The 23,803-nt window shown below is 40.0% G+C and overlaps 1 non-coding gene across 1 annotated transcript; it reads right to left on the bottom strand.

The window, feature by feature from the left end:
- Positions 1-474: 474 nt before the first annotated feature.
- Positions 475-547, bottom strand: TRNAK-UUU (transfer RNA lysine (anticodon UUU)). The gene has a single exon. It is a non-coding gene; the product is annotated as a tRNA-Lys (tRNA).
- Positions 548-23,803: the final 23,256 nt, after the last annotated feature.

Genomic DNA, 23,803 nt, shown 5'->3' with positions numbered 1-23,803 from the left:
AGACATAGAAGGGTTGTTTCTGCAAAAAACAAAGATTTTCTCAAGCTGCTTCTATACCCTCAGTTTTGCACAGTAGAACACGACAATAAAGAAGCAAAGACTCAGTGGAAAATCAAAGATTTGCTCAATAAAGACATTTGACAGCTTGCTTTAGCAAGTACGCCTGAACAGGGACTTGAACCCTGGACCGACTGAGCTATCCAGGCTCTGAAAAATGATTTTCTTAGCTCCTCTAAGCGTCTTAACATAAAATATGGAGGTAAAGAAACAAAGCTTTGGTGGAAAATCAACAATGTGCCCAAAATTTGCTAAACAGACATAGAAGGGTTGTTTCTGCAAAAAACAAAGATTTTCTCAAGCTGCTTCTATACCCTTGGTTTTGCACAGTAGAACACGACAATAAAGAAGCAAAGACTCAGTGGAAAATCAAAGATGTGCTCAATAAAGACATTTGACAGCTTGCTTTAGCAAGTATGCCTGAACAGGGACTTGAACCCTGGACCCTCAGATTAAAAGTCTGATGCTCTACCGACTGAGCTATCCAGGCTCTGAAAAATGCTCTTCTTAGCTCCTCTAAGCGTCTTAACATAAAATATGGAGGTAAAGAAACAAAGCTTTGGTGGAAAATCAAAAATGTGCTCAAAATCTGCTAAACAGACATAGAAGGGTTGTTTCTGCAATAAGCAAAGATGTTCTCAAGCTGCTTCTATACCCTTGGTTTTGCACAGTAGAACACGGCAATGAAGATGCAGAGACTCAGTGGAAAACCAAAGATGTGCTCAATAAAGACATTTGACAGCTTGCTTTAGCAAGTACGCCTGAACAGGGACTTGAACCCTGGACCCTCAGATTAAAAGTCTGATGCTCTACCGACTGAGCTATCCAGGCTCTGAAAAATGCTCTTCTTAGCTCCTCTAAGCGTCTTAACATAAAATATGGAGGTAAAGAAACAAAGCTTTGGTGGAAAATCAAAAATGTGCTCAAAATCTGCTAAACAGACATAGAAGGGTTGTTTCTGCAATAAGCAAAGATGTTCTCAAGCTGCTTCTATACCCTTGGTTTTGCACAGTAGAACACGGCACTGAAGATGCAGAGACTCAGTGGAAAATCAAAGATGTGCTCAATAAAGACATTTGACAGCTTGCTTTAGCAAGTACGCCTGAACAGGGACTTGAACCCTGGACCCTCAGAATAAAAGGCTGATGCTCCACCGACTGAGCTATCCAGGCTCTAAAAAATGCTCTTCTTAGCTCCTCTAAGCGTCTTAACATAAAATATGGCGGTAAAGAAACAAAGCTTTGGTGGAAAATCAACAATGTGCCCAAAATTTGCTAAACAGACATAGAAGGGTTGTTTCTGCAAAAAACAAAGATTTTCTCAAGCTGCTTCTATACCCTCAGTTTTGCACAGTAGAACACGACAATAAAGAAGCAAAGACTCAGTGGAAAATCAAAGATGTGCTCAATAAAGACATTTGACAGTTTGCTTTAGCAAGTACGCCTGAACAGGAACTTGAACCCTGGACCCTCAGATTAAAAGTCTGATGCTCTACCGACTGAGCTATCCAGGCTCTGAAAAATGCTCTTCTTAGCTCCTCTAAGCGTCTTAACATAAAATATGGAGGTAAAGAAACAAAGCTTTGGTGGAAAATCAACAATGTGCCCAAAATTTGCTAAACAGACATAGAAGGGTTGTTTCTGCAAAAAACAAAGATTTTCTCAAGCTGCTTCTATACCCTCAGTTTTGCACAGTAGAACACGACAATAAAGAAGCAAAGACTTAGTGGAAAATCAAAGATGTGCTCAATTAAGACAGGCTCTGAAAAATGCTCTTCTTAGCTCCTCTAAGCGTCTTAACATAAAATATGGAGGTAAAGAAACAAAGCTTTGGTGGAAAATCAACAATGTGCCCAAAATTTGCTAAACAGACATAGAAGGGTTGTTTCTGCAAAAAACAAAGATTTTCTCAAGCTGCTTCTATACCCTCAGTTTTGCACAGTAGAACACGACAATAAAGAAGCAAAGACTCAGTGGAAAATCAAAGATGTGCTCAATTAAGACATTTGACAGCTTGCTTTAGCAAGCACGCCTGAACAGGAACTTGAACCCTGGATCCTCAGATTAAAAGTCTGATGCTCTACCGACTGAGCTATCCAGGCTCTGAAAAATGCTCTTCTTAGCTCCTCTAAGCGTCTTAACATAAAATATGGAGGTAAAGAAACAAAGCTTTGGTGGAAAATCAACAATGTACCCAAAATTTGCTAAACAGACATAGAAGGGTTGTTTCTGCAAAAAACAAAGATTTTCTCAAGCTGCTTCTATACCCTCAGTTTTGCACAGTAGAACACGACAATAAAGAAGCAAAGACTCAGTGGAAAATCAAAGATGTGCTCAATAAAGACATTTGATAGTTTGCTTTAGCAAGTACGCCTGAACAGGAACTTGAACCCTGGACCTTCAGATTAAAAGTCTGATGCTCTACCGACTGAGCTATCCAGGCTCTGAAAAATGCTCTTCTTAGCTCCTCTAAGCGTCTTAACATAAAATATGGTGGTAAAGAAACAAAGCTTTGGTGGAAAATCAACAATGTGCCCAAAATTTGCTAAACAGACATAGAAGGGTTGTTTCTGCAAAAAACAAAGATTTTCTCAAGCTGCTTCTATACCCTCAGTTTTGCACAGTAGAACACGACAATAAAGAAGCAAAGACTCAGTGGAAAATCAAAGATTTGCTCAATAAAGAGATTTGACAGCTTGCTTTAGCAAGTACGCCTGAACAGGGACTTGAACCCTGGACCCTCAGATTAAAAGTCTGATGCTCTACCGACTGAGCTATCCAGGCTGTGAAAAATGATTTTCTTAGCTCCTCTAAGCGTCTTAACATAAAATATGGAGGTAAAGAAACAAAGCTTTGGTGGAAAATCAACAATGTGCCCAAAATTTGCTAAACAGACATAGAAGGGTTGTTTCTGCAAAAAACAAAGATTTTCTCAAGCTGCTTCTATACCCTCAGTTTTGCACAGTAGAACACGACAATAAAGAAGCAAAGACTCAGTGGAAAATCAAAGATGTGCTCAATTAAGACATTTGACAGCTTGCTTTAGCAAGCACACCTGAACAGGAACTTGAACCCTGGACCCTCAGATTAAAAGTCTGATGCTCTACCGACTGAGCTATCCAGGCTCTGAAAAATGCTCTTCTTAGCTCCTCTAAGCGTCTTAACATAAAATATGGAGGTAAAGAAACAAAGCTTTGGTGGAAAATCAACAATGTACCCAAAATTTGCTAAACAGACATAGAAGGGTTGTTTCTGCAAAAAACAAAGATTTTCTCAAGCTGCTTCTATACCCTCAGTTTTGCACAGTAGAACACGACAATAAAGAAGCAAAGACTCAGTGGAAAATCAAAGATGTGCTCAATAAAGACATTTGACAGCTTGCTTTAGCAAGTACGCCTGAACAGGGACTTGAACCCTGGACCCTCAGATTAAAAGTCTGATGCTCTACCGACTGTGCTATCCAGGTTCTGAAAAATGCTCTTCTTAGCTCCTCTAAGCGTCTTAACATAAAATATGGAGGTAAAGAAACAAAGTTTTGGTGGAAAATCAAAAATGTGCTCAAAATCTGCTAAACAGACATAGAAGGGTTGTTTCTGCAATAAGCAAAGATGTTCTCAAGCTGCTTCTATACCCTTGGTTTTGCACAGTAGAACACGGCAATGAAGATGCAGAGACTCAGTGGAAAACCAAAGATGTGCTCAATAAAGACATTTGACAGCTTGCTTTAGCAAGCACGCCTGAACAGGAACTTGAACCCTGGATCCTCAGATTAAAAGTCTGATGCTCTACCGACTGAGCTATCCAGGCTCTGAAAAATGCTCTTCTTAGCTCCTCTAAGCGTCTTAACATAAAATATGGAGGTAAAGAAACAAAGCTTTGGTGGAAAATCAACAATGTGCTCAAAATCTGCTAAACAGACATAGAAGGGTTGTTTCTGCAATAAGCAAAGATGTTCTCAAGCTGCTTCTATACCCTTGGTTTTGCACAGTAGAACACGGCACTGAAGATGCAGAGACTCAGTGGAAAATCAAAGATGTGCTCAATAAAGACATTTGACAGCTTGCTTTTTACAAGTACGCCTGAACAGGGACTTGAACCCTGGACCCTCAGATTAAAAGTCTGATGCTCTACCGACTGAGCTATCCAGGTTCTGAAAAATGCTCTTCTTAGCTCCTCTAAGCGTCTTAACATAAAATATGGAGGTAAAGAAACAAAGCTTTGGTGGAAAATCAAAAATGTGCTCAAAATCTGCTAAACAGACATAGAAGGGTTGTTTCTGCAATAAGCAAAGATTTTCTCAAGCTGCTTCTATACCCTTGGTTTTGCACAGTAGAACACGGCAATGAAGATGCAGAGACTCAGTGGAAAACCAAAGATGTGCTCAATAAAGACATTTGACAGCTTGCTTTAGCAAGTACACCTGAACAGGGACTTGAACCCTGGACCCTCAGATTAAAAGTCTGATGCTCTACCGACTGAGCTATCCAGGTTCTGAAAAATGCTCTTCTTAGCTCCTCTAAGCGTCTTAACATAAAATATGGAGGTAAAGAAACAAAGTTTTGGTGGAAAATCAAAAATGTGCTCAAAATCTGCTAAACAGACATAGAAGGGTTGTTTCTGCAATAAGCAAAGATGTTCTCAAGCTGCTTCTATACCCTTGGTTTTGCACAGTAGAACACGGCAATGAAGATGCAGAGACTCAGTGGAAAACCAAAGATGTGCTCAATAAAGACATTTGACAGCTTGCTTTAGCAAGCACGCCTGAACAGGAACTTGAACCCTGGATCCTCAGATTAAAAGTCTGATGCTCTACCGACTGAGCTATCCAGGCTCTGAAAAATGCTCTTCTTAGCTCCTCTAAGCGTCTTAACATAAAATATGGAGGTAAAGAAACAAAGCTTTGGTGGAAAATCAACAATGTGCTCAAAATCTGCTAAACAGACATAGAAGGGCTGTTTCTGCAATAAGCAAAGATGTTCTCAAGCTGCTTCTATACCCTTGGTTTTGCACAGTAGAACACGGCACTGAAGATGCAGAGACTCAGTGGAAAATCAAAGATGTGCTCAATAAAGACATTTGACAGCTTGTTTAACAAGTACGCCTGAACAGGGACTTGAACCCTGGACCCTCAGATTAAAAGTCTGATGCTCTACCGACTGAGCTATCCAGGCTCTGAAAAATGCTCTTCTTAGCTCCTCTAAGCGTCTTAACATAAAATATGGAGGTAAAGAAACAAAGCTTTGGTGGAAAATCAAAAATGTGCTCAAAATCTGCTAAACAGACATAGAAGGGTTGTTTCTGCAATAAGCAAAGATGTTCTCAAGCTGCTTCTATACCCTTGGTTTTGCACAGTAGAACACGGCACTGAAGATGCAGAGACTCAGTGGAAAATCAAAGATGTGCTCAATAAAGACATTTGACAGCTTGCTTTAGCAAGTACGCCTGAACAGGGACTTGAACCCTGGACCCTCAGAATAAAAGGCTGATGCTCCACCGACTGAGCTATCCAGGCTCTAAAAAATGCTCTTCTTAGCTCCTCTAAGCGTCTTAACATAAAATATGGCGGTAAAGAAACAAAGCTTTGGTGGAAAATCAACAATGTGCCCAAAATTTGCTAAACAGACATAGAAGGGTTGTTTCTGCAAAAAACAAAGATTTTCTCAAGCTGCTTCTATACCCTCAGTTTTGCACAGTAGAACACGACAATAAAGAAGCAAAGACTCAGTGGAAAATCAAAGATGTGCTCAATAAAGACATTTGACAGTTTGCTTTAGCAAGTACGCCTGAACAGGAACTTGAACCCTGGACCCTCAGATTAAAAGTCTGATGCTCTACCGACTGAGCTATCCAGGCTCTGAAAAATGCTCTTCTTAGCTCCTCTAAGCGTCTTAACATAAAATATGGAGGTAAAGAAACAAAGCTTTGGTGGAAAATCAACAATGTGCCCAAAATTTGCTAAACAGACATAGAAGGGTTGTTTCTGCAAAAAACAAAGATTTTCTCAAGCTGCTTCTATACCCTCAGTTTTGCACAGTAGAACACGACAATAAAGAAGCAAAGACTCAGTGGAAAATCAAAGATGTGCTCAATTAAGACAGGCTCTGAAAAATGCTCTTCTTAGCTCCTCTAAGCGTCTTAACATAAAATATGGAGGTAAAGAAACAAAGCTTTGGTGGAAAATCAACAATGTGCCCAAAATTTGCTAAACAGACATAGAAGGGTTGTTTCTGCAAAAAACAAAGATTTTCTCAAGCTGCTTCTATACCCTCAGTTTTGCACAGTAGAACACGACAATAAAGAAGCAAAGACTCAGTGGAAAATCAAAGATGTGCTCAATTAAGACATTTGACAGCTTGCTTTAGCAAGCACGCCTGAACAGGAACTTGAACCCTGGATCCTCAGATTAAAAGTCTGATGCTCTACCGACTGAGCTATCCAGGCTCTGAAAAATGCTCTTCTTAGCTCCTCTAAGCGTCTTAACATAAAATATGGAGGTAAAGAAACAAAGCTTTGGTGGAAAATCAACAATGTACCCAAAATTTGCTAAACAGACATAGAAGGGTTGTTTCTGCAAAAAACAAAGATTTTCTCAAGCTGCTTCTATACCCTCAGTTTTGCACAGTAGAACACGACAATAAAGAAGCAAAGACTCAGTGGAAAATCAAAGATGTGCTCAATAAAGACATTTGATAGTTTGCTTTAGCAAGTACGCCTGAACAGGAACTTGAACCCTGGACCCTCAGATTAAAAATCTGATGCTCTACCGACTGAGCTATCCAGGCTCTGAAAAATGCTCTTCTTAGCTCCTCTAAGCGTCTTAACATAAAATATGGTGGTAAAGAAACAAAGCTTTGGTGGAAAATCAACAATGTGCCCAAAATTTGCTAAACAGACATAGAAGGGTTGTTTCTGCAAAAAACAAAGATTTTCTCAAGCTGCTTCTATACCCTCAGTTTTGCACAGTAGAACACGACAATAAAGAAGCAAAGACTCAGTGGAAAATCAAAGATTTGCTCAATAAAGAGATTTGACAGCTTGCTTTAGCAAGTACGCCTGAACAGGGACTTGAACCCTGGACCCTCAGATTAAAAGTCTGATGCTCTACCGACTGAGCTATCCAGGCTGTGAAAAATGATTTTCTTAGCTCCGCTAAGCGTCTTAACATAAAATATGGAGGTAAAGAAACAAAGCTTTGGTGGAAAATCAACAATGTGCCCAAAATTTGCTAAACAGACATAGAAGGGTTGTTTCTGCAAAAAACAAAGATTTTCTCAAGCTGCTTCTATACCCTCAGTTTTGCACAGTAGAACACGACAATAAAGAAGCAAAGACTCAGTGGAAAATCAAAGATGTGCTCAATTAAGACATTTGACAGCTTGCTTTAGCAAGCACACCTGAACAGGAACTTGAACCCTGGACCCTCAGATTAAAAGTCTGATGCTCTACCGACTGAGCTATCCAGGCTCTGAAAAATGATTTTCTTAGCTCCTCTAAGCGTCTTAACATAAAATATGGAGGTAAAGAAACAAAGCTTTGGTGGAAAATCAACAATGTGCCCAAAATTTGCTAAACAGACATAGAAGGGTTGTTTCTGCAAAAAACAAAGATTTTCTCAAGCTGCTTCTATACCCTTGGTTTTGCACAGTAGAACACGACAATAAAGAAGCAAAGACTCAGTGGAAAATCAAAGATGTGCTCAATAAAGACATTTGACAGCTTGCTTTAGCAAGTACGCCTGAACAGGGACTTGAACCCTGGACCCTCAGATTAAAAGTCTGATGCTCTACCGACTGAGCTATCCAGGCTCTGAAAAATGCTCTTCTTAGCTCCTCTAAGCGTCTTAACATAAAATATGGAGGTAAAGAAACAAAGCTTTGGTGGAAAATCAAAAATGTGCTCAAAATCTGCTAAACAGACATAGAAGGGTTGTTTCTGCAATAAGCAAAGATGTTCTCAAGCTGCTTCTATACCCTTGGTTTTGCACAGTAGAACACGGCAATGAAGATGCAGAGACTCAGTGGAAAACCAAAGATGTGCTCAATAAAGACATTTGACAGCTTGCTTTAGCAAGTACGCCTGAACAGGGACTTGAACCCTGGACCCTCAGATTAAAAGTCTGATGCTCTACCGACTGAGCTATCCAGGCTCTGAAAAATGCTCTTCTTAGCTCCTCTAAGCGTCTTAACATAAAATATGGAGGTAAAGAAACAAAGCTTTGGTGGAAAATCAAAAATGTGCTCAAAATCTGCTAAACAGACATAGAAGGGTTGTTTCTGCAATAAGCAAAGATGTTCTCAAGCTGCTTCTATACCCTCAGTTTTGCACAGTAGAACACGACAATAAAGAAGCAAAGACTCAGTGGAAAATCAAAGATGTGCTCAATAAAGACATTTGACAGTTTGCTTTAGCAAGTACGCCTGAACAGGAACTTGAACCCTGGACCCTCAGATTAAAAGTCTGATGCTCTACCGACTGAGCTATCCAGGCTCTGAAAAATGCTCTTCTTAGCTCCTCTAAGCGTCTTAACATAAAATATGGAGGTAAAGAAACAAAGCTTTGGTGGAAAATCAACAATGTGCCCAAAATTTGCTAAACAGACATAGAAGGGTTGTTTCTGCAAAAAACAAAGATTTTCTCAAGCTGCTTCTATACCCTCAGTTTTGCACAGTAGAACACGACAATAAAGAAGCAAAGACTTAGTGGAAAATCAAAGATGTGCTCAATTAAGACAGGCTCTGAAAAATGCTCTTCTTAGCTCCTCTAAGCGTCTTAACATAAAATATGGAGGTAAAGAAACAAAGCTTTGGTGGAAAATCAACAATGTGCCCAAAATTTGCTAAACAGACATAGAAGGGTTGTTTCTGCAAAAAACAAAGATTTTCTCAAGCTGCTTCTATACCCTCAGTTTTGCACAGTAGAACACGACAATAAAGAAGCAAAGACTCAGTGGAAAATCAAAGATGTGCTCAATTAAGACATTTGACAGCTTGCTTTAGCAAGCACGCCTGAACAGGAACTTGAACCCTGGATCCTCAGATTAAAAGTCTGATGCTCTACCGACTGAGCTATCCAGGCTCTGAAAAATGCTCTTCTTAGCTCCTCTAAGCGTCTTAACATAAAATATGGAGGTAAAGAAACAAAGCTTTGGTGGAAAATCAACAATGTACCCAAAATTTGCTAAACAGACATAGAAGGGTTGTTTCTGCAAAAAACAAAGATTTTCTCAAGCTGCTTCTATACCCTCAGTTTTGCACAGTAGAACACGACAATAAAGAAGCAAAGACTCAGTGGAAAATCAAAGATGTGCTCAATAAAGACATTTGATAGTTTGCTTTAGCAAGTACGCCTGAACAGGAACTTGAACCCTGGACCTTCAGATTAAAAGTCTGATGCTCTACCGACTGAGCTATCCAGGCTCTGAAAAATGCTCTTCTTAGCTCCTCTAAGCGTCTTAACATAAAATATGGTGGTAAAGAAACAAAGCTTTGGTGGAAAATCAACAATGTGCCCAAAATTTGCTAAACAGACATAGAAGGGTTGTTTCTGCAAAAAACAAAGATTTTCTCAAGCTGCTTCTATACCCTCAGTTTTGCACAGTAGAACACGACAATAAAGAAGCAAAGACTCAGTGGAAAATCAAAGATTTGCTCAATAAAGAGATTTGACAGCTTGCTTTAGCAAGTACGCCTGAACAGGGACTTGAACCCTGGACCCTCAGATTAAAAGTCTGATGCTCTACCGACTGAGCTATCCAGGCTGTGAAAAATGATTTTCTTAGCTCCTCTAAGCGTCTTAACATAAAATATGGAGGTAAAGAAACAAAGCTTTGGTGGAAAATCAACAATGTGCCCAAAATTTGCTAAACAGACATAGAAGGGTTGTTTCTGCAAAAAACAAAGATTTTCTCAAGCTGCTTCTATACCCTCAGTTTTGCACAGTAGAACACGACAATAAAGAAGCAAAGACTCAGTGGAAAATCAAAGATGTGCTCAATTAAGACATTTGACAGCTTGCTTTAGCAAGCACACCTGAACAGGAACTTGAACCCTGGACCCTCAGATTAAAAGTCTGATGCTCTACCGACTGAGCTATCCAGGCTCTGAAAAATGCTCTTCTTAGCTCCTCTAAGCGTCTTAACATAAAATATGGAGGTAAAGAAACAAAGCTTTGGTGGAAAATCAACAATGTACCCAAAATTTGCTAAACAGACATAGAAGGGTTGTTTCTGCAAAAAACAAAGATTTTCTCAAGCTGCTTCTATACCCTCAGTTTTGCACAGTAGAACACGACAATAAAGAAGCAAAGACTCAGTGGAAAATCAAAGATGTGCTCAATAAAGACATTTGACAGCTTGCTTTAGCAAGTACGCCTGAACAGGGACTTGAACCCTGGACCCTCAGATTAAAAGTCTGATGCTCTACCGACTGAGCTATCCAGGTTCTGAAAAATGCTCTTCTTAGCTCCTCTAAGCGTCTTAACATAAAATATGGAGGTAAAGAAACAAAGTTTTGGTGGAAAATCAAAAATGTGCTCAAAATCTGCTAAACAGACATAGAAGGGTTGTTTCTGCAATAAGCAAAGATGTTCTCAAGCTGCTTCTATACCCTTGGTTTTGCACAGTAGAACACGGCAATGAAGATGCAGAGACTCAGTGGAAAACCAAAGATGTGCTCAATAAAGACATTTGACAGCTTGCTTTAGCAAGCACGCCTGAACAGGAACTTGAACCCTGGATCCTCAGATTAAAAGTCTGATGCTCTACCGACTGAGCTATCCAGGCTCTGAAAAATGCTCTTCTTAGCTCCTCTAAGCGTCTTAACATAAAATATGGAGGTAAAGAAACAAAGCTTTGGTGGAAAATCAACAATGTGCTCAAAATCTGCTAAACAGACATAGAAGGGTTGTTTCTGCAATAAGCAAAGATGTTCTCAAGCTGCTTCTATACCCTTGGTTTTGCACAGTAGAACACGGCACTGAAGATGCAGAGACTCAGTGGAAAATCAAAGATGTGCTCAATAAAGACATTTGACAGCTTGCTTTTTACAAGTACGCCTGAACAGGGACTTGAACCCTGGACCCTCAGATTAAAAGTCTGATGCTCTACCGACTGAGCTATCCAGGTTCTGAAAAATGCTCTTCTTAGCTCCTCTAAGCGTCTTAACATAAAATATGGAGGTAAAGAAACAAAGCTTTGGTGGAAAATCAAAAATGTGCTCAAAATCTGCTAAACAGACATAGAAGGGTTGTTTCTGCAATAAGCAAAGATGTTCTCAAGCTGCTTCTATACCCTTGGTTTTGCACAGTAGAACACGGCAATGAAGATGCAGAGACTCAGTGGAAAACCAAAGATGTGCTCAATAAAGACATTTGACAGCTTGCTTTAGCAAGTACACCTGAACAGGGACTTGAACCCTGGACCCTCAGATTAAAAGTCTGATGCTCTACCGACTGAGCTATCCAGGTTCTGAAAAATGCTCTTCTTAGCTCCTCTAAGCGTCTTAACATAAAATATGGAGGTAAAGAAACAAAGTTTTGGTGGAAAATCAAAAATGTGCTCAAAATCTGCTAAACAGACATAGAAGGGTTGTTTCTGCAATAAGCAAAGATGTTCTCAAGCTGCTTCTATACCCTTGGTTTTGCACAGTAGAACACGGCAATGAAGATGCAGAGACTCAGTGGAAAACCAAAGATGTGCTCAATAAAGACATTTGACAGCTTGCTTTAGCAAGCACGCCTGAACAGGAACTTGAACCCTGGATCCTCAGATTAAAAGTCTGATGCTCTACCGACTGAGCTATCCAGGCTCTGAAAAATGCTCTTCTTAGCTCCTCTAAGCGTCTTAACATAAAATATGGAGGTAAAGAAACAAAGCTTTGGTGGAAAATCAACAATGTGCTCAAAATCTGCTAAACAGACATAGAAGGGCTGTTTCTGCAATAAGCAAAGATGTTCTCAAGCTGCTTCTATACCCTTGGTTTTGCACAGTAGAACACGGCACTGAAGATGCAGAGACTCAGTGGAAAATCAAAGATGTGCTCAATAAAGACATTTGACAGCTTGTTTAACAAGTACGCCTGAACAGGGACTTGAACCCTGGACCCTCAGATTAAAAGTCTGATGCTCTACCGACTGAGCTATCCAGGCTCTGAAAAATGCTCTTCTTAGCTCCTCTAAGCGTCTTAACATAAAATATGGAGGTAAAGAAACAAAGCTTTGGTGGAAAATCAAAAATGTGCTCAAAATCTGCTAAACAGACATAGAAGGGTTGTTTCTGCAATAAGCAAAGATGTTCTCAAGCTGCTTCTATACCCTTGGTTTTGCACAGTAGAACACGGCACTGAAGATGCAGAGACTCAGTGGAAAATCAAAGATGTGCTCAATAAAGACATTTGACAGCTTGCTTTAGCAAGTACGCCTGAACAGGGACTTGAACCCTGGACCCTCAGAATAAAAGGCTGATGCTCCACCGACTGAGCTATCCAGGCTCTAAAAAATGCTCTTCTTAGCTCCTCTAAGCGTCTTAACATAAAATATGGCGGTAAAGAAACAAAGCTTTGGTGGAAAATCAACAATGTGCCCAAAATTTGCTAAACAGACATAGAAGGGTTGTTTCTGCAAAAAACAAAGATTTTCTCAAGCTGCTTCTATACCCTCAGTTTTGCACAGTAGAACACGACAATAAAGAAGCAAAGACTCAGTGGAAAATCAAAGATGTGCTCAATAAAGACATTTGACAGTTTGCTTTAGCAAGTACGCCTGAACAGGAACTTGAACCCTGGACCCTCAGATTAAAAGTCTGATGCTCTACCGACTGAGCTATCCAGGCTCTGAAAAATGCTCTTCTTAGCTCCTCTAAGCGTCTTAACATAAAATATGGAGGTAAAGAAACAAAGCTTTGGTGGAAAATCAACAATGTGCCCAAAATTTGCTAAACAGACATAGAAGGGTTGTTTCTGCAAAAAACAAAGATTTTCTCAAGCTGCTTCTATACCCTCAGTTTTGCACAGTAGAACACGACAATAAAGAAGCAAAGACTCAGTGGAAAATCAAAGATGTGCTCAATTAAGACAGGCTCTGAAAAATGCTCTTCTTAGCTCCTCTAAGCGTCTTAACATAAAATATGGAGGTAAAGAAACAAAGCTTTGGTGGAAAATCAACAATGTGCCCAAAATTTGCTAAACAGACATAGAAGGGTTGTTTCTGCAAAAAACAAAGATTTTCTCAAGCTGCTTCTATACCCTCAGTTTTGCACAGTAGAACACGACAATAAAGAAGCAAAGACTCAGTGGAAAATCAAAGATGTGCTCAATTAAGACATTTGACAGCTTGCTTTAGCAAGCACGCCTGAACAGGAACTTGAACCCTGGATCCTCAGATTAAAAGTCTGATGCTCTACCGACTGAGCTATCCAGGCTCTGAAAAATGCTCTTCTTAGCTCCTCTAAGCGTCTTAACATAAAATATGGAGGTAAAGAAACAAAGCTTTGGTGGAAAATCAACAATGTACCCAAAATTTGCTAAACAGACATAGAAGGGTTGTTTCTGCAAAAAACAAAGATTTTCTCAAGCTGCTTCTATACCCTCAGTTTTGCACAGTAGAACACGACAATAAAGAAGCAAAGACTCAGTGGAAAATCAAAGATGTGCTCAATAAAGACATTTGATAGTTTGCTTTAGCAAGTACGCCTGAACAGGAACTTGAACCCTGGACCCTCAGATTAAAAGTCTGATGCTCTACCGACTGAGCTATCCAGGCTCTGAAAAATGCTCTTCTTAGCTCCTCTAAGCGTCTTAACATAAAATATGGTGGTAAAGAAACAAAGCTTTGGTGGAAAATCAACAATGTGCCCAAAATTTGCTAAACAGACATAGAAGGGTTGTTTCTGCAAAAAACAAAGATTTTCTCAAGCTGCTTCTATACCCTCAGTTTTGCACAGTAGAACACGACAATAAAGAAGCAAAGACTCAGTGGAAAATCAAAGATTTGCTCAATAAAGAGATTTGACAGCTTGCTTTAGCAAGTACGCCTGAACAGGGACTTGAACCCTGGACCCTCAGATTAAAAGTCTGATGCTCTACCGACTGAGCTATCCAGGCTGTGAAAAATGATTTTCTTAGCTCCTCTAAGCGTCTTAACATAAAATATGGAGGTAAAGAAACAAAGCTTTGGTGGAAAATCAACAATGTGCCCAAAATTTGCTAAACAGACATAGAAGGGTTGTTTCTGCAAAAAACAAAGATTTTCTCAAGCTGCTTCTATACCCTCAGTTTTGCACAGTAGAACACGACAATAAAGAAGCAAAGACTCAGTGGAAAATCAAAGATGTGCTCAATTAAGACATTTGACAGCTTGCTTTAGCAAGCACACCTGAACAGGAACTTGAACCCTGGACCCTCAGATTAAAAGTCTGATGCTCTACCGACTGAGCTATCCAGGCTCTGAAAAATGCTCTTCTTAGCTCCTCTAAGCGTCTTAACATAAAATATGGAGGTAAAGAAACAAAGCTTTGGTGGAAAATCAACAATGTACCCAAAATTTGCTAAACAGACATAGAAGGGTTGTTTCTGCAAAAAACAAAGATTTTCTCAAGCTGCTTCTATACCCTCAGTTTTGCACAGTAGAACACGACAATAAAGAAGCAAAGACTCAGTGGAAAATCAAAGATGTGCTCAATAAAGACATTTGACAGCTTGCTTTAGCAAGTACGCCTGAACAGGCACTTGAACCCTGGACCCTCAGATTAAAAGTCTGATGCTCTACCGACTGAGCTATCCAGGTTCTGAAAAATGCTCTTCTTAGCTCCTCTAAGCGTCTTAACATAAAATATGGAGGTAAAGAAACAAAGTTTTGGTGGAAAATCAAAAATGTGCTCAAAATCTGCTAAACAGACATAGAAGGGTTGTTTCTGCAATAAGCAAAGATGTTCTCAAGCTGCTTCTATACCCTTGGTTTTGCACAGTAGAACACGGCAATGAAGATGCAGAGACTCAGTGGAAAACCAAAGATGTGCTCAATAAAGACATTTGACAGCTTGCTTTAGCAAGCACGCCTGAACAGGAACTTGAACCCTGGATCCTCAGATTAAAAGTCTGATGCTCTACCGACTGAGCTATCCAGGCTCTGAAAAATGCTCTTCTTAGCTCCTCTAAGCGTCTTAACATAAAATATGGAGGTAAAGAAACAAAGCTTTGGTGGAAAATCAACAATGTGCTCAAAATCTGCTAAACAGACATAGAAGGGTTGTTTCTGCAATAAGCAAAGATGTTCTCAAGCTGCTTCTATACCCTTGGTTTTGCACAGTAGAACACGGCACTGAAGATGCAGAGACTCAGTGGAAAATCAAAGATGTGCTCAATAAAGACATTTGACAGCTTGCTTTTTACAAGTACGCCTGAACAGGGACTTGAACCCTGGACCCTCAGATTAAAAGTCTGATGCTCTACCGACTGAGCTATCCAGGTTCTGAAAAATGCTCTTCTTAGCTCCTCTAAGCGTCTTAACATAAAATATGGAGGTAAAGAAACAAAGCTTTGGTGGAAAATCAAAAATGTGCTCAAAATCTGCTAAACAGACATAGAAGGGTTGTTTCTGCAATAAGCAAAGATGTTCTCAAGCTGCTTCTATACCCTTGGTTTTGCACAGTAGAACACGGCAATGAAGATGCAGAGACTCAGTGGAAAACCAAAGATGTGCTCAATAAAGACATTTGACAGCTTGCTTTAGCAAGTACACCTGAACAGGGACTTGAACCCTGGACCCTCAGATTAAAAGTCTGATGCTCTACCGACTGAGCTATCCAGGTTCTGAAAAATGCTCTTCTTAGCTCCTCTAAGCGTCTTAACATAAAATATGGAGGTAAAGAAACAAAGTTTTGGTGGAAAATCAAAAATGTGCTCAAAATCTGCTAAACAGACATAGAAGGGTTGTTTCTGCAATAAGCAAAGATGTTCTCAAGCTGCTTCTATACCCTTGGTTTTGCACAGTAGAACACGGCAATGAAGATGCAGAGACTCAGTGGAAAACCAAAGATGTGCTCAATAAAGACATTTGACAGCTTGCTTTAGCAAGCACGCCTGAACAGGAACTTGAACCCTGGATCCTCAGATTAAAAGTCTGATGCTCTACCGACTGAGCTATCCAGGCTCTGAAAAATGCTCTTCTTAGCTCCTCTAAGCGTCTTAACATAAAATATGGAGGTAAAGAAACAAAGCTTTGGTGGAAAATCAACAATGTGCTCAAAATCTGCTAAACAGACATAGAAGGGCTGTTTCTGCAATAAGCAAAGATGTTCTCAAGCTGCTTCTATACCCTTGGTTTTGCACAGTAGAACACGGCACTGAAGATGCAGAGACTCAGTGGAAAATCAAAGATGTGCTCAATAAAGACATTTGACAGCTTGTTTAACAAGTACGCCTGAACAGGGACTTGAACCCTGGACCCTCAGATTAAAAGTCTGATGCTCTACCGACTGAGCTATCCAGGCTCTGAAAAATGCTCTTCTTAGCTCCTCTAAGCGTCTTAACATAAAATATGGAGGTAAAGAAACAAAGCTTTGGTGGAAAATCAAAAATGTGCTCAAAATCTGCTAAACAGACATAGAAGGGTTGTTTCTGCAATAAGCAAAGATGTTCTCAAGCTGCTTCTATACCCTTGGTTTTGCACAGTAGAACACGGCACTGAAGATGCAGAGACTCAGTGGAAAATCAAAGATGTGCTCAATAAAGACATTTGACAGCTTGCTTTAGCAAGTACGCCTGAACAGGGACTTGAACCCTGGACCCTCAGAATAAAAGGCTGATGCTCCACCGACTGAGCTATCCAGGCTCTAAAAAATGCTCTTCTTAGCTCCTCTAAGCGTCTTAACATAAAATATGGCGGTAAAGAAACAAAGCTTTGGTGGAAAATCAACAATGTGCCCAAAATTTGCTAAACAGACATAGAAGGGTTGTTTCTGCAAAAAACAAAGATTTTCTCAAGCTGCTTCTATACCCTCAGTTTTGCACAGTAGAACACGACAATAAAGAAGCAATGACTCAGTGGAAAATCAAAGATGTGCTCAATAAAGACATTTGACAGTTTGCTTTAGCAAGTACGCCTGAACAGGAACTTGAACCCTGGACCCTCAGATTAAAAGTCTGATGCTCTACCGACTGAGCTATCCAGGCTCTGAAAAATGCTCTTCTTAGCTCCTCTAAGCGTCTTAACATAAAATATGGAGGTAAAGAAACAAAGCTTTGGTGGAAAATCAACAATGTACCCAAAATTTGCTAAACAGACATAGAAGGGTTGTTTCTGCAAAAAACAAAGATTTTCTCAAGCTGCTTCTATACCCTCAGTTTTGCACAGTAGAACACGACAATAAAGAAGCAAAGACTCAGTGGAAAATCAAAGATGTGCTCAATAAAGACATTTGATAGTTTGCTTTAGCAAGTACGCCTGAACAGGAACTTGAACCCTGGACCCTCAGATTAAAAGTCTGATGCTCTACCGACTGAGCTATCCAGGCTCTGAAAAATGCTCTTCTTAGCTCCTCTAAGCGTCTTAACATAAAATATGGTGGTAAAGAAACAAAGCTTTGGTGGAAAATCAACAATGTGCCCAAAATTTGCTAAACAGACATAGAAGGGTTGTTTCTGCAAAAAACAAAGATTTTCTCAAGCTGCTTCTATACCCTCAGTTTTGCACAGTAGAACACGACAATAAAGAAGCAAAGACTCAGTGGAAAATCAAAGATTTGCTCAATAAAGACATTTGACAGCTTGCTTTAGCAAGTACGCCTGAACAGGGACTTGAACCCTGGACCCTCAGATTAAAAGTCTGATGCTCTACCGACTGAGCTATCCAGGCTCTGAAAAATGATTTTCTTAGCTCCTCTAAGCGTCTTAACATAAAATATGGAGGTAAAGAAACAAAGCTTTGGTGGAAAATCAACAATGTGCCCAAAATTTGCGAAACAGACATAGAAGGGTTGTTTCTGCAAAAAACAAAGATTTTCTCAAGCTGCTTCTATACCCTCAGTTTTGCACAGTAGAACACGACAATAAAGAAGCAAAGACTCAGTGGAAAATCAAAGATGTGCTCAATTAAGACATTTGACAGCTTGCTTTAGCAAGCACACCTGAACAGGAACTTGAACCCTGGACCCTCAGATTAAAAGTCTGATGCTCTACCGACTGAGCTATCCAGGCTCTGAAAAATGCTCTTCTTAGCTCCTCTAAGCGTCTTAACATAAAATATGGTGGTAAAGAAACAAAGCTTTGGTGGAAAATCAACAATGTGCCCAAAATTTGCTAAACAGACATAGAAGGGTTGTTTCTGCAAAAAACAAAGATTTTCTCAAGCTGCTTCTATACCCTTGGTTTTGCACAGTAGAACACGACAATAAAGAAGCAAAGACTCAGTGGAAAATCAAAGATTTGCTCAATAAAGACATTTGACAGCTTGCTTTAGCAAGTACGCCTGAACAGGGACTTGAACCCTGGACCCTCAGATTAAAAGTCTGATGCTCTACCGACTGAGCTATCCAGGCTCTGAAAAATGCTCTTCTTAGCTCCTCTAAGCGTCTTAACATAAAATATGGAGGTAAAGAAACAAAGCTTTGGTGGAAAATCAAAAATGTGCTCAAAATCTGCTAAACAGACATAGAAGGGTTGTTTCTGCAATAAGCAAAGATGTTCTCAAGCTGCTTTTATACCCTTGGTTTTGCACAGTAGAACACGGCACTGAAGAAGCAAAGACTCAGTGGAAAACCAAAGATGTGCTCAATAAAGACATTTGACAGCTTGCTTTAGCAAGTACGCCTGAACAGGGACTTGAACCCTGGACTCTCAGATTAAAAGTCTGATGCTCTACCGACTGAGCTATCCAGGCTCTGAAAAATGCTCTTCTTAGCTCCTCTAAGCGTCTTAACATAAAATATGGAGGTAAAGAAACAAAGCTTTGCTGGAAAATCAAAAATGTGCTCAAAATCTGCTAAACATGCATAGAAGGGTTGTTTCTGCAATAAGCAAAGATGTTCTCAAGCTGCTTCTATACCCTTGGTTTTGCACAGTAGAACACGGCACTGAAGATGCAGAGACTCAGTGGAAAATCAAAGATGTGCTCAATAAAGACATTTGACAGCTTGCTTTAGCAAGTACGCCTGAACAGGGACTTGAACCCTGGACCCTCAGATTAAAAGTCTGATGCTCTACCGACTTTTGCTCTATCCAGGCTCTAAAAAATGCTCTTCTTAGCTCCTCTAAGCGTCTTAACATAAAATATGGCGGTAAAGAAACAAAGCTTTGGTTGAAAATCAACAATGTGCCCAAAATTTGCTAAACAGACATAGAAGGGTTGTTTCTGCAAAAAACAAAGATTTTCTCAAGCTGCTTCTATACCCTCAGTTTTGCACTGTAGAACACGGCACTGAAGATGCAGAGACTCAGTGGAAAATCAAAGATGTGCTCAATAAAGACATTTGGCAGCTTGGTTTAGCAAATACGCCTGAACAGGGACTTGAACTTGGACATTTGGCAGCTTGCTTTAGCAAGTACGCCTGAACAGGGACTTGAACTCTGGACCCTCAGATTAAATGTCTGATGCTCTACCGACTGAGCTATCCAGGCTCTGAAAAATGCTCTTCTTAGCTCCTCTAAGCGTCTTAACATAAAATATGGCGGTAAAGAAACAAAGCTTTGGTGGAAAATCAACAATGTGCCCAAAATTTGCTAAACAGACATAGAAGGGTTGTTTCTGCAAAAAACAAAGATTTTCCCAAGCTGCTTCTATACCCTCAGTTTTGCACAGTAGAACACGGCACTGAAGATGCAGAGACTCAGTGGAAAATCAAAGATTTGCTCAATAAAGACATTTGAGAGCTTGCTTTAGCAAGTACGCCTGAACAGGGACTTGAACCCTAGACCCTCAGATTAAAAGTCTGATGCTCTACCGACTGAGCTATCCAGGCTCTGAAAAATGCTCTTCTTAGCTCCTCTAAGCGTCTTAACATAAAATATGGAGGTAAAGAAACAAAGCTTTGGTGGAAAATCAAAAATGTGCTCAAAATTTGCTAAACAGACATAGAAGGGTTGTTTCTGCAAAAAACAAAGATTTTCTCAAGCTGCTTCTATACCCTCAGTTTTGCACAGTAGAACACGGCAGTGAAGATGCAGAGACTCAGTGGAAAATCAAAGATGTGCTCAATAAAGACATTTGGCAGCTTGCTTTAGCAAGTACGCCTGAACAGGGACTTGAACCCTGGACCCTCAGATTAAAAGTCTGATGCTCTACCGACTGAGCTATCCAGGCTCTGAAAAATGCTCTTCTTAGCTCCTCTAAGCGTCTTAACATAAAATATGGAGGTAAAGAAACAAAGCTTTGGTGGAAAATCAACAATGTACCCAAAATTTGCTAAACAGACATAGAAGGGTTGTTTCTGCAAAAAACAAAGATTTTCTCAAGCTGCTTCTATACCCTCAGTTTTGCACAGTAGAACACGACAATAAAGAAGCAAAAACTCAGTGGAAAATCAAAGATTTGCTCAATAAAGACATTTGGCAGCTTGCTTTAGCAAGTACGCCTGAACAGGGACTTGAACCCTGGACCCTCAGATTAAAAGTCTGATGCTCTACCGACTGAGCTATCCAGGCTCTGAAAAATGCTCTTCTTAGCTCCTCTAAGCGTCTTAACATAAAATATGGAGGTAAAGAAACAAAGCTTTGGTGGAAAATCAACAATGAACCCAAAATTTGCTAAACAGACATAGAAGGGTTGTTTCTGCAAAAAACAAAGATTTTCTCAAGCTGCTTCTATACCCTCAGTTTTGCACAGTAGAACACGACAATAAAGAAGCAAAGACTCAGTGGAAAATCAAAGATGTGCTCAATAAAGACATTTGATAGTTTGCTTTAGCAAGTACGCCTGAACAGGAACTTGAACCCTGGACCCTCAGATTAAAAGTCTGATGCTCTACCGACTGAGCTATCCAGGCTCTGAAAAATGCTCTTCTTAGCTCCTCTAAGCGTCTTAACATAAAATATGGTGGTAAAGAAACAAAGCTTTGGTGGAAAATCAACAATGTGCCCAAAATTTGCTAAACAGACATAGAAGGGTTGTTTCTGCAAAAAACAAAGATTTTCTCAAGCTGCTTCTATACCCTCAGTTTTGCACAGTAGAACACGACAATAAAGAAGCAAAGACTCAGTGGAAAATCAAAGATTTGCTCAATAAAGACATTTGACAGCTTGCTTTAGCAAGTACGCCTGAACAGGGAGTTGAACCCTGGACCCTCAGATTAAAAGTCTGATGCTCTACCGACTGAGCTATCCAGGCTCTGAAAAATGATTTTCTTAGCTCCTCTAAGCGTCTTAACATAAAATATGGAGGTAAAGAAACAAAGCTTTGGTGGAAAATCAACAATGTGCCCAAAATTTGCTAAACAGACATAGAAGGGTTGTTTCTGCAAAAAACAAAGATTTTCTCAAGCTGCTTCTATACCCTCAGTTTTGCACAGTAGAACACGACAATAAAGAAGCAAAGACTCAGTGGAAAATCAAAGATTTGCTCAATAAAGACATTTGACAGCTTGCTTTAGCAAGTACGCCTGAACAGGGACTTGAACCCTGGACCCTCAGATTAAAAGTCTGATGCTCTACCGACTGAGCTATCCAGGCTCTGAAAAATGCTCTTCTTAGCTCCTCTAAGCGTCTTAACATAAAATATGGAGGTAAAGAAACAAAGCTTTGGTGGAAAATCAAAAATGTGCTCAAAATCTGCTAAACAGACATAGAAGGGTTGTTTCTGCAATAAGCAAAGATGTTCTCAAGCTGCTTTTATACCCTTGGTTTTGCACAGTAGAACACGGCACTGAAGAAGCAAAGACTCAGTGGAAAATCAAAGATGTGCTCAATAAAGACATTTGACAGCTTGCTTTAGCAAGTACGCCTGAACAGGGACTTGCTCTACCGACTGAGCTATCCAGGCTCTGAAAAATGCTCTTCTTAGCTCCTCTAAGCGTCTTAACATAAAATATGGAGGTAAAGAAACAAAGCTTTGCTGGAAAATCAAAAATGTGCTCAAAATCTGCTAAACATGCATAGAAGGGTTGTTTCTGCAATAAGCAAAGATGTTCTCAAGCTGCTTCTATACCCTTGGTTTTGCACAGTAGAACACGGCACTGAAGATGCAGAGACTCAGTGGAAAATCAAAGATGTGCTCAATAAAGACATTTGACAGCTTGCTTTAGCAAGTACGCCTGAACAGGGACTTGAACCCTGGACCCTCAGATTAAAAGTCTGATGCTCTACCGACTTTTGCTCTATCCAGGCTCTAAAAAATGCTCTTCTTAGCTCCTCTAAGCGTCTTAACATAAAATATGGAGGTAAAGAAACAAAGCTTTGGTGGAAAATCAAAAATGTGCTCAAAATTTGCTAAACAGACATAGAAGGGTTGTTTCTGCAAAAAACAAAGATTTTCTCAAGCTGCTTCTATACCCTCAGTTTTGCACAGTAGAACACGGCAGTGAAGATGCAGAGACTCAGTGGAAAATCAAAGATGTGCTCAATAAAGACATTTGGCAGCTTGCTTTAGCAAGTACGCCTGAACAGGGACTTGAACCCTGGACCCTCAGATTAAAAGTCTGATGCTCTACCGACTGAGCTATCCAGGCTCTGAAAAATGCTCTTCTTAGCTCCTCTAAGCGTCTTAACATAAAATATGGAGGTAAAGAAACAAAGCTTTGGTGGAAAATCAACAATGTACCCAAAATTTGCTAAACAGACATAGAAGGGTTGTTTCTGCAATAAGCAAAGATGTTCTCAAGCTGCTTCTATACCCTTGGTTTTGCACAGTAGAACACGGCAATGAAGATGCAGAGACTCAGTGGAAAACCAAAGATGTGCTCAATAAAGACATTTGACAGCTTGCTTTAGCAAGCATGCCTGAACAGGAACTTGAACCCTGGACCCTCAGATTAAAAGTCTGATGCTCTACCGACTGAGCTATCCAGGCTCTGAAAAATGCTCTTCTTAGCTCCTCTAAGCGTCTTAACATAAAATATGGAGGTAAAGAAACAAAGCTTTGGTGGAAAATCAACAATGTACCCAAAATTTGCTAAACAGACATAGAAGGGTTGTTTCTGCAAAAAACAAAGATTTTCTCAAGCTGCTTCTATACCCTCAGTTTTGCACAGTAGAACACGACAATAAAGAAGCAAAGACTCAGTGGAAAATCAAAGATGTGCTCAATAAAGACATTTGACAGCTTGCTTTAGCAAGTACGCCTGAACAGGGACTTGAACCCTGGACCCTCAGATTAAAAGTCTGATGCTCTACCGACTGAGCTATCCAGGTTCTGAAAAATGCTCTTCTTAGCTCCTCTAAGCGTCTTAACATAAAATATGGAGGTAAAGAAACAAAGTTTTGGTGGAAAATCAAAAATGTGCTCAAAATCTGCTAAACAGACATAGAAGGGTTGTTTCTGCAATAAGCAAAGATGTTCTCAAGCTGCTTCTATACCCTTGGTTTTGCACAGTAGAACACGGCAATGAAGATGCAGAGACTCAGTGGAAAACCAAAGATGTGCTCAATAAAGACATTTGACAGCTTGCTTTAGCAAGCACGCCTGAACAGGAACTTGAACCCTGGATCCTCAGATTAAAAGTCTGATGCTCTACCGACTGAGCTATCCAGGCTCTGAAAAATGCTCTTCTTAGCTCCTCTAAGCGTCTTAACATAAAATATGGAGGTAAAGAAACAAAGCTTTGGTGG

The sequence above is a fragment of the Eleutherodactylus coqui genome, chromosome 7 (genome assembly GCF_035609145.1).
Source record: "Eleutherodactylus coqui strain aEleCoq1 chromosome 7, aEleCoq1.hap1, whole genome shotgun sequence".
Classification (NCBI taxonomy): domain Eukaryota; kingdom Metazoa; phylum Chordata; class Amphibia; order Anura; family Eleutherodactylidae; genus Eleutherodactylus; species Eleutherodactylus coqui.
Note: the sequence above shows the minus strand (reverse complement) of the source record. Positions and strands in the feature narration are given on the sequence as shown.